This window comes from Uranotaenia lowii, chromosome 2 (genome assembly GCF_029784155.1).
Source record: "Uranotaenia lowii strain MFRU-FL chromosome 2, ASM2978415v1, whole genome shotgun sequence".
NCBI lineage: Eukaryota > Metazoa > Arthropoda > Insecta > Diptera > Culicidae > Uranotaenia > Uranotaenia lowii.
This window is the reverse complement of record NC_073692.1, coordinates 95,051,687-95,063,832: the sequence shown is the minus strand read 5'-3', so window position 1 is coordinate 95,063,832 and position 12,146 is coordinate 95,051,687. Positions and strand designations below refer to the sequence as shown.

The window sequence follows — 12,146 nt, the reverse complement described above, 5'->3', positions numbered from 1 at the left end:
TCTGTTACTGTTATGAATTTATATCGATGATATGAAGGTTACATAAAGAGTTCGAAGAAAAGCTAATAAGATTTGCACTTCAAATACCAAAATTTATTTATTTGGAGTCTTTAACCGTGAAGTCATACAGACTTAAACACTTAAAATTAAAAATTTGCCTAAGTAACATACAATGTATAAGATGATAAGTGCATGTGTTAAGGAGAAAAACGATGTTTCATAAAATATGATTAGAGGGATTGTCGTTATAAAAATTAATTAATTATTTTCCTTCCTTGGTTAAATAAACGCGAAATTTCAACTCGATATTGCAACTCTGTAACAAATGTTATAGTTTTTCTTTTCATAGTGAATTCTCTTTTCAAGACACCTTTTAAACGGTTTTATTTTGTATAATTTGATTGGATGGAACATTGTGTGGAACAAGATCGCATACAATCTTTATTGAATAGGATTGAGTTATTTAGACGGATTTTTAAACGAATTAGGCCGGAACAAATTTGAAAGCCCTCCTTTGTCACTTCTTGTTCAAACATCACAAGGGAAATTGCGTTCTAATACATAAAGCCAATAAATTGAAATACATTGGCCGGATCATCGCCTGCAACAAAATTGCATACGATCTTCATTGAACAGAATCGATTTGTTTCCCAGATCGGAAAAAAAGTATGAAATTCGGTTCATCTGTTCATCAGGAGGATCGGTCCGAAATCAGATACTGTTTTGGTCCGAACTCGCGCTCTCATGAAACACATTTTATAACGCTGCAAGTCCGGTCAAGAAAAACTGACTGATTTCAAACAAAAACCGAACCGAATCATTTGTTTTTAACAGTTATCGTTATGAACAATCAAAAATCGAGTAAAAACCACGAAACTTCGATCCAGAATGCAGTATTGGGTAAAACACTTGTTTGAATATCATCCAATGTGTAACACCAATTAGTAGAAAATCAACGAATTTTTGCTCGAATACTACTGTTCATTACAGCTCAAGTTCCAAATTCTGAATTTTCAACCAAAGTCAAATTTAGATATGAGGCCCTGGAAGACAAAGAGGTGTAATTGCATAAAAGTTAATTCAAGTTCTTGTGTTTGGCCGTTTTCCAAAGGTTTTTCGTTAACATAACATATTCGTTAACATAGAAGTATATTAAAAAGACTTAGAAAATCTGAAAGAAAACCCATATAGAGTTTGCTATTTGAAGATTTGTTTGGCATTCTTAACTCAAAATCGATCATTTTGCACTTACATATACCCCTTTGGCTCTGAGGGACCATTTGTTATCCAAATGGAGATAAAAAAATAACAATTACAATTTAAGGCTTGGAAGTCCATAAAACCAAAAAATATCGGTGTATGTCTTGTTTGAGTACCTGGAAACTTTTTTTTTTAATTTAAAAAATTAATTTTCCCAATCATCGCTGAAAATTAAGAAAAAATCATCGTTTAATATTTTTTGAACGATTTTCATATAAAAGATTCTCAATTCTTCAAGAATTTACTTTATATCAACTATAAATATAAGGGGATTCTACATTATTCAATTTTTATTAAAATTTAATACATATTTCATTTAAATCTTTAAAAATGTATTCATAGCGTTTTCTTTAATGAAAAATAGCGTTTAATAAGTACGACATAAATACAACCGTTGCTTAACCTTTTAGATAGAAACCTAGCCTTTAGAAAGTTTTGTATGGAGAAGCTCTCCGATGTCAACCTACTTTTTTTGCTGCATGGCGAAACTTGTAGCTTTTCACTAAATTAAAAATATTGCCTACAATATTTTATTTCCGTTTATGGTAGTGGTAGACTGCTTTAAAATGACTGACCGACTCTACTTTGCACTAAAATCGATGAATTTGATTGGTATATAATTTTCAATAAACTTGGGGTTTACTCAATCTTAGAACGAAATTTCAGTAATTTTTTCAGTAATGCAAATTATTATGTAAGTAAACAAATAACACAATGAAAATTAGAGCTTTATTCAATCGTTTGTTTTGTATTAACATTCAAGAGCTTGGTATGGTTATAATCAAGAAAGTATTTTGAAATTTTAAATAAAAAAAAACCCGCTTGTAATGCTGATTATTTTTCCATCAATGATTTATTATTTTGTTTCAATCAAAGTAGTTATAACCACTTTGAGTCATTTCACAGGTGTTTTACCAATTAGGCTTTTATAAAACTGTATGTCGAAATTAAAAGCACCTCACTTTTATACCTTCACTCACTTTTATAATATCTAGTCTGACTCTAGTCTTATATTTTCTATCACATTTTTAAATTTTCCGCTATTTTTGCTTGTGTCCCGCATTTTTTTGTCTCAAAATGTTCTGCTTTTTTTTTTAAACCATCTGGCAAGCCTACATTATGTCTAAGCACGATTTAGAATGAACATTATAAACACAATTTAGGAGAAAATCCATTTTTTCCCTTTTGTGTTACCTATAGTCTTCTACTACAGTGAATCAATAGAAAACTAGAAAGCGCTGAAGAATTTGGTGGATTCATCTCATTTGGTACGATCTGGACTTTGTTGGGTAGATACCAAGCAATCGCGTTTTTTGAGTGGTGAACTGATGCCAAATCCGGCCTAAACAGTAACGGGGTGATCATGATTGCGAATCATGGACAGCAAGGAACGGTTCAGGCACTCTTGGACGTAAACAGATGTATTCATTGTGTCAGTAGTCACTAACGGATTGGAAAGCAGGCCACTCACATATGGCATGCTAAACTATTGCTTTTTACCGAATTTTTCGGTAAAAATTGAGGTCTTTGCTCATCAGTATCACACTGTTCGAGATGGCTAAAGTAATGAGGCTTTTTTTTTTTGTTTTTTTGAAATTTTCTTTTTTTTAAATCCCAGAAAAAAAAACAAAAAAAAAAGCCATCCCGAACAGTGTAATACTGGTCACCCGTAAGCATTTTGTAATCAAACTTGCAACACCGATTCTCCACACAGCATTTGATCATATAATTAACGAGCTCTTGGTTTGACAGAAGCAGCTTATTTTTGACTCCGCTTCGGCTCTTTCTTTGGCCACATCCCGAGCTTAGGCAGGCTTTATACTGACGTAAGCACGCATGACTTTCCGGTCCAAAGTTTTGTCCACCGGACCTGATTTCCGCCCAGATTTTTTTGTCCATGAAGCTGTTTTCCATGCTGCTCCATACCTTTGAATCGCATTTCAGACCGCTCCAATGCTTACCTCTTTGCTTTGTGCCAACTAACTCAGCGAAATATTGGGAAAAGTAAACCATTTGGGCACGGTATTTTTGCGCTTTCCCGAGAAAACTCTTTCATTTTCAAGATAATAATTAAAACTGGAGCTCACGAAACACACCCAGCAAACATTTTTGTTGCTATATTCTAATGCTGTTTTCATATACGTTCCATAAACATTAAAGAATAATCTTATGAAAGTTGAAAAAACAGCATAAGGTACACCGGGTGAGGTAAGTGTTGTAGTATAATAAATATCCCTAGACCTTAACTTTCATCTTAACATTCATTTGCATCCTTAAAATCTCATTCTGAGCACTAATGACATAAACATGTACGCGAACTCAGAACTTCAAAGAACAGCATTTTCCCACAATATAACCCTTGTCTCATCACACTTACAAACCAGACATTCCCACATTTCAAAAATCCATGTTCCCATACTTGAAACCACACCGTCATTAAAATCAATAATTAATTGCCTTATACACAAATGTGAATTCCACTTCAAGCGAAATCACTACAAGTATTTTTTCCATAGAACCTCTTAGAACGATGACCCATGTCATCGTCACCTAAAAAAAACAAGTCCTAACGTAATTCGAGTCTTTCTTCACATTCCCACACAAGACAGTTAGACCCAATCAATATAACTCGCTTACGCATAGATAAACAGAACCATCGCCAAGCGCATCGTGTTACATGGCTTGGCGCCTTAAGGCAGAAACACAATACAGCGTCGGTCGTCGCGTCACGTCAGCGGTCAACGCTGTCGATAAGTACTAAAACGCGGACGCGACGCACCCGACGATTTTTGCATCACAATTCACGCTGAATTGTGATGCAAAAATCGTCGGGTGCGTCGCGTCCGCGTTTTAGTACTTATCGACAGCGTTGACCGCTGACGTGACGCGACGACCGACGCTGTATTGTGTTTCTGCCTTTACTCTCTTTCTCTATTTGCTTTGGCGTCGATTCCTCTCTTCTAGAATCGATCGCTGATTGGTTAATTAGCAACTCCAAACATCTCCCACCTAATTGTAGAGTTAAGAAAAATGTGTAGAGTTTAAGTAACATGTAACCAAAACATTTCAACAATAAAGAGATTCGGTTTAACCTTCGACGTGATAAGTGGTTTATCTAATGTGATTATCTAAACGATCTGATGCAGAATGTTCAATTTATTTGAAATCTATCCAATAACTATAGAAAAGATACGATTCAGACAATAACGGATGTTTACAGCGACTTTTTGGGAATTTTCTATTTTCAACTACGATGTCAAGTTGATGTGTACCTTTTTCAATCGCAAATTTCTCGTAATTAATTTCTTTCTAGAGCGACGAAAACTACACCATTTGGGTGCTATCTGACACTTTATTCGTACCTATGGAAGAATGCAAGAGAGCGCAAGATTTTGCTCTCATAGCCTTCAAATCGTTGCCACCAGCGACAATGTTTTCCAGTTCTCTCATTGGTCAATAATTTCTGATTTTAAGGCATCTTGATGCACTGCTGGTTGCAAAGAGAACATGACGATGATTTTCTCACTTAAAGCCCGCGCCAGAGCAAAATCATTTAAAAATTTGCAAACATGGCGAACTTCCTATCACATCCGATTTAAACTGACTTTTATACGAACTGAAATTTTATACGATCATTTCACTACGCAGTTGGAATTGCGATTTGGCACACCATTGTAAACGACTTTAATTATCATTTCTGTTACGATTCCATATTTACTGGGCAGCCTTTAAAGTTGAACTGTAAACAATAACACACAGGAGAAATTGTTCAAAACTTAGAATAATGGATATAGTAGATATACTATAGAATACCCTTACAGTTTATAGTCGATATTCTAACGAGCCGTTGGTTTCAACTGTTATATTACTTAAACATATAAACATTGATAAATTTTGGCATAGTACAGCGTCGAGAGCATAATTTTTCATAAATAATTTGGCAGAGGAATCACTTTAGAATACTTATAAGTAAAAAATATACCTACAAAATGCAACTTGAACATTTTGAGAGTTACTGTAAGCCTTCTGGCTAGAAACAAATTCGATACTCAAGAATGTTTCGTCAATATTTTTATTCCTGCTATAAAACTTCGCCATTTGAAAAACTTTAGGGAAGTTTTTTCAATGGAAAGATATTTCCAAGAAAATTATACGGCCGATTTAATGTTTACGAGGCATTAGATACTTAGCAAGTACCTCTAGATATAAAAATTTATGAAATTTGCAACTAATTTCCGTTTTTTAACAAGCATCCTTTGCTTTCATCTAGCTATCTTCCGTTTGTGCCACCTACAATTAGATTTCCTCCACCAGTGGAGAAAAGAAAGAACTCAACTGCACCGATTTGTAATCCAGATTATGTGCATGCAATTTAGCTTAATTTTCCACTCGCCTGAGTTCGTTCTATTTTCCCCAAGTCGACGACTGCACTACCTTGCATCTTTTTACTCCTGGAGCGCGCGGGTAGAAAAATCGTCATCGCTGTTGCCGTCAACATTTTAGGAGCCGTTTTTCCTTCTCTCCATTGTTGGTCCCATCTGTATGTCAAAATGCACAAAAACCGGAAGTGCACCTTCTTCTTGTGAATGCTGTATTTTCCCGGGGGAAATCGCGCAGGCGAATTTTTGTGATTATCTTTTCTTTCTCGAGTGTTTCCGCTAGGGTGCTTTCCCGGAATGATGCACTCGGTGCGGGGCTGTTTGCATAATCAGGAAATGCACTCGAATTTTTCTCTGAAATTAGCACTAGAATAGACCAATTTACAAAACTGAACTGTTATATTGACGATTACTTTTTTTAAGTTTTCTTTAAAGAACAGTTTTCTTATTTGGATTTTGGGTGATTTAATCATAATTTTACCTTAAAAGTTTTTTTTTATTAAAAAAGAAGATTTTTTTCTTTCAAACGGGTTTGAAAACTTTCCACTCTTCTGTACTTAAGAAGGAACTAGCTGACCAAGTAACACGGGATTTGCAACGTTTCGCAGTTGTAAAGTGCATTTCAGTGAGAGAAAATTTGCATTTTTAAATTAAGTTGATTTAAGCCAAATGAGAACTCGACAAAAAAACAACAACTACCGAAATGGAACTTTTTTTCTGCGGTTCGTTTTCCTTTCGTAACGTAAGCCAAACCAATTTTTCACTACACACAAATCTTGTTCATGCTTTTCCACAAATTCAGACTTGTGGTTTACAAAAAAGTTTTTTTTTTCGTGTTTGCTTTCATTTAGATCATATTTCTATCCTTTTTTGCTTCTGAAAGCAGCAGCAGTACAATCTAATGTAATAACAACTTAAATCAAGCTGGAAGGGAAATTTGCTCTTCCGAAGCTAGGAGGAACAGTTTTGATAATTAATTTGAGCGGGTTTCGCAAAAAAAAAAGAAGGAATGCTTGCTTGCGGTTAAGCGGTTTCACTTGCCTTTCCAGGAGCTCGGTCTTCTTTGGTCCTCCCTCATAGATAGCGTAGCATAGAGAATGTTTGCCTTCGGCTTAATGAGTTTGTCCTCAGGCAGAGTAAGGTTTCAAGAAGAAATATGATGTGATGGAATGAAGTACAAAGTAAGTGATACCGATCATTAAGCGAATCGCTCCGAAGAAAAATTGGAGCACATTTTCCGCGAGCTTAAGCAGGAAGGTTAAGTTTTTCAAAGTTATGAACAAGAGCATCTATCAATCTTCTCCATCTTTATTCTTCATCAGGATTTCAATGCCAGAAATGTGAAAATTTATCATTTAAGTTTCTGTTCAACAAAAATACTCAGCTCCAAAGGGGGTTTTAAAGGAGTTTCCACTTTTTCTTGTTTTTTTTATTATCAAACTGACGCTCGACTGCCTTAGTTGAAATTGAATTATCCCCAAAAATGGCTCTATTTTCCTGATCATATAACGCTAAATGGCTTCCTTTCCATTGTCGTGTGTACCCTTTTATATACGAACATTATTTGAGAAATCGGATAGAACCGGCAGCATCCCTTAATATTATTTGTCCTGATGCTGACCACAGCGCTCTGGATCGGTGCCAAGATGAAAAATTCGGCAAATGAACAAGCTTTGAGTGAACACAAGACACTTCTCCTTTTTCTGCTGCTGATGCAATTGTTCAGGGAGCCATGAAAAGAACTTTGACACCAAACATTTTCCGGTAAACCCGACCCGCCCCGTTGCCTAGTCTCGGCTCGAAGAAAAAAGGCACATGGATCCGGGAATTATTTGACAAAACTGCAACATTTGTCTCTCGGAAACTTGCCACTTTGCAAGGGTCGGGCTCAATCAACAAAAAGGAAACAGTGCACAAGTATAATTTACCTAGAAAGGCTTTCGTTTTGATAATCTTCAAGAAAAAATTATAAATTCAACATATTTGAAAGTAGCTTCTTTTAGACCAAACCCACCGGGCGTTGCTATTTCGGTCGGTATTTTAGATGTTTTGGTTGGTTGCGTTTTTATCTACTTACTGATTTTCGCACCCATTGTTGCCATCCAGTTTGGTATTTGTGTTTGTTTATTTTCTGATAGTGACGACCGGCTGCATTGCTACCGGGTTGCTACATAAACGCATCCTGTAACAACCTACTGCTCGAATGCTATTTCTCGAATCAAGTTAGCGACTGTTGGTGCGATGATGGGTTGATAGATATGTTGCTGAATGTACTCGAATCGAGGTTTAGCAACCATTGGTGGGCTTGGGCTTAGCCTCTTTTGGGGCGCTGATACCAATAATGATATATAATAAGTCTTTCTCTTGCATTTTTTGATTCAAGGATGAAAATTTTTAACAAAGGATCCAACGAGGATTTTATCATATTTTTGTTAATTTTCTATGGAAGCCATAGAGAAGCCTCTCCATTATTTGGAGGGCTTCGAAAGTATCATAGAAACAATTCCCTGCATTGAAAACGGCTACACACCAAGTTTCACGTTGGTTGGCTCAGCAATTTCCAGAAAATGCTTGAATTGTATCATATATCGATATATATCGATAATTCACACATTTTAACAAAACATTACTTTATTGGGTGAACCAGGGCATATTTATAACAGTAACCAGGATAAAAAGCAACCAAGTGTAGTTAAAGTGTTAAGATGATAAAATGTAAAAATTATGTAGGGGAACATCCATAAATGACGTAGCTTTTTTTTGAATTTTTATACCACCCCCCTCCCTCCTCGTAGCATTTCGTCACAAAGTCATAGACCCCCCCTAGATAATAACGTAGCTTAAATACCCCCCCCCCCATTTTTAAAAATCGGTTTTTAATTTTTACATTTATCATCAGCATTTTGCAAGAATAATACAAAAATTAACAAAAAAGGAAAGAAGTTATTAATGGAAGTTTAAAAAAGCATATCAATCAGTCAAAAAAAATCAAGCTACCTTTTAACAAACAGGATAGCTAGTAAGTATTCAATCAGTTGCGTCGGTTCAAATTATCTCCATTTGGGATTCTAATGAAATCATTGGGCAGCTTTCCTCCATCGTCTGTTTGGTTGGAATAATTGCATCTGCGATGTCAGCTGCATCCACCCACTCTCTATCGTCCTCCGGAGTGATGACCAGACTTCGTGTCCTCTTTTGCCTACAATTCGCTTTGGACGAATATTTCTATCCGAGGCTGGAGCCTTGTGGATTTTGCTATGCTCCTTTAGGAGAACATTTGAAGCAAAATATAAATTGCATTTCTTGCATGTACGCTCCTTGATACGCTTGAAAATAGTCGGGCAGTAGGAGTTAAATTTTAAAAGCTACATGTTCAGACTGGATTGAATTAGGCATAATTTTGCTCAATTTTGATTTTTTTTTTTCGATATTGAATTAAAGCTACGTAGCTTTATTTGAACCCCTACCCTCCCTCTCGTCACACATCGTCACACAAAGTCAAACTCCCCCCTCCCCCTCAAATGCTACGTCATTTATGGATGTTCCCTAGGTACCTATACTAAATTACCCCGATAGTGGTAATTTGAAAAAGGTTTACCTTTACGTTACGAGATGAATAAATCAACAACAACAATGCTTATCCAGGCTGTACTGAGGAGGGAGGGGCTTGTCTAACCCCCAACCCCTGAGCAAAATTAAAATTTAAACATAAGTAAAGCAGTATGTTTTAGTTCAAGAAAATTAGGGAAGAATTTGAAAATCAGAATTAAAACGTTCAACTGTCAAAATCTGTATAAATTTAAGAATTTTTCAGCACAAAATCCGGATAAATCTAAGCAGAATTCATTAACAGTTCGCAAAAAAACTCTACAATAAAGTGACCAAAGCCATCTAAATTTTTTTTTTTTCGAAACACATCAGCAGCGTTCAAATCTCTTTTCAAACTTCCATAAAATAAAACAACTTGGATAAAACAAGCACAGATAAAAACAGCTTAATTCAGACTTTAGTTTGCATTATTGTCCACTTTACCCGTCCTAATAAATCCTTTCTGTTATTTATTGATTAAACAAAATATTTCAGGAGTTTTCAGCAAACCAAGCATTATTTTCTTAAAGTGTTTTCTCCTTATTAAAAAAAATTACGGCTTTTACGGGGGATAGGTAAACTTTATCGAAGATTTGTAAAGGGTGATACGTTAAAAATTTGGTCTAAGGAAAACGCGTGTAAATCGGTTAAATCGTTTATTTAAAAAATCAAATTAAATTTCTTTTTCAAGTTTAGTTAGTATAAAATTCAGGAAAAATATTCAGTTAGGCTTCCGCTTTTCCAAATCCGAATTTCCGGGCCTTACGCTTAACCCATGCCATCAGATTTTGTACAGCCACCTTGTCCACCTCCTTCGCCGCAGAAAGCCAGTTTGCCTTGAACTGCTGATCGTCCTTAGCAGTTTTTTTTGGTCTTCTTTAGGTTCCGCTTGACAATAGCCCAGTATTTCTCAGTTGGGCGGAGCTCTGGCGTGTTGGGAGGGTTCTTGTCCTTGAGAACAACCTGCACGTTGTTGGCGGCGTACCACTCTATGGCCTTTTTACCGTAATGGCAAGATGTCAAATCCGGCCAAAACAGTACGGAACAACCGTGTTTCTTCAGGGAAGGCTGCAGACGTTTATTCAAATACTATTTCACGTAAATTTCTTGGTTGACAGTCCTGGAAGCTTTGAAAATGCTGCCTTTCAAGCCACAGGTACAGATGGCTTGCCAAACCAGATATTTCTTCGCGAACTTTGACAGTTTCATGTGCTTGAAATATCTGCTACCTTTCCCCTTCCTTTTGTCGTATAAAACTCCTGTCCCGGAAGCTGCTTGTAGTCGGCTTTGACGTAGGTTTCGTCGTCCATTACCACGCAGTCAAACTTCGTCAGCATCGTCGTGTACAGCCTCCGGGATCGCGCTCTGGTCGTCGTATTTTGTTTATCATCGCGATTTGGAGGCACTACCTTCTTGTAAGTCTACAGTCTGGCTTGTTTTTTGACTCGATGCACGGATGAAGACGATACAGCCAGCTTATTTGCGGCAACTTGGAGAGAGGTTAGAGTTTCGCTTGAAACTACCGGCAATTCTCTTTGTCGTCTCAGCTGCTTCCGGTTTTCGATTTTCCCGGATCCAGACTTCCTGGCTTTCGACAAACGTTCCCCAAAAACTTTAATTGCATTTGTAACGGTTGATTTGGCAACTTTGAGTTATTTTGCCAGCTTTGCGTGAGAGTAACTCGGATTTTCGCGATGCGCGAGCAAAATTTTGATACGCTGCTCTTCTTCCTTGGACGGCATTTTGACAACTGAAGAGTGAATTCCAAAATCAAAATAGGAGCAACATTCTACACATACCCACCTTCAAAATGAGGGCTGTTCAGGTTTTTTAAATGCAAAATTAAAAGAAATACGTCAAGTTGATATTGACCAAATTTTTTCCAGTTGGAAACAATAGTGGTGCTTTCCCAGTTCTTGAGCTCCATAGTCAAGGCACTTCTCGATACTCCGCAGAAAGGTTCAGGTCCAATCAACAGTCCCCGAGATCCTTCCCTAGCTAGTTGGTCTGCTTCTTCGTTCCCTAGGATACCGCAGTGGCCTGGTACCCAGAATAAAGATACTCTGTTCCTTATGGCCAGGTTTCTTAGTGCAACTATACACTCCCAAACTAGTTTGGAGTAACATGTGAACGTACTTAGTGCTCGGAGAGCAGCCTGGCTGTCAGAGAACATGCAGATACTTGTGTACCTGTATCCACTTTTCAAACAGGCTAAAGTGCATTCAAGAATTGCTTGAATTTCAGCTTGGAATACTGTTGGCCAGTTTCCCATAGGAATGAGATCCTGAGTCTAGGTCCGAAAACCCCTGTCCCAGTTCTTTTATCCATTTTTGACCCATCAGTGAAGAATAGGATCGATCTGGAAGGAACCGCAGGTCCACCTGACTCCCACACGTCCCTATCATTGATAGTTACATTGTATGGTATGTCTAGGTTGAAGATGGGCTCCATCCAGTCATCATTTTTCACAATAAGTGAGTTTAATTTAAATTTCTTTAGGATTTTGAGGTGTCCTGTAAGATCTCCTTCATAGAGAGTTTTGTGTTTGGAGAGTCTCAAGGCACTACGTTCCGCCTCTAACTCAATGAATTGATGTAGAGGCAGAATATTTAGTAGTGTATTTAGAGCCTCATTCGGTGTGCTTCGCTTTGCGCCAGTTATAGCTAGCGTTGCTAGTCTTTGGAGCTTCGCTAGTTTTTTCTGGACCGTAATTTGCATAGTTTTGGTCCACCATACTAAGAAGGCATAAGAGATTTTGGGTCTTATAATAGCTGCAAATATCCAGTATCCCTTTAAGTGTTAAAAATAATACAGAAATTATCATTTTGAAAATTGAAAAAAAAAACAGTGAAGAGAGGAAAAAAATTCAAAATCCTGTCAATTTTACGTTTTCTCGGGCTTTGTTGGAAGTCAAATTTA

General features: G+C 36.9%; 1 protein-coding gene across 1 annotated transcript in view; it reads left to right on the top strand.

Moving 5' to 3' along the window:
* Positions 1–12,146, top strand: part of LOC129744847 (dnaJ protein homolog 1) — a 155,301-nt gene that overhangs the window by 91,444 nt on the left and 51,711 nt on the right. The gene's annotated exons all lie outside the window — the stretch shown is intronic.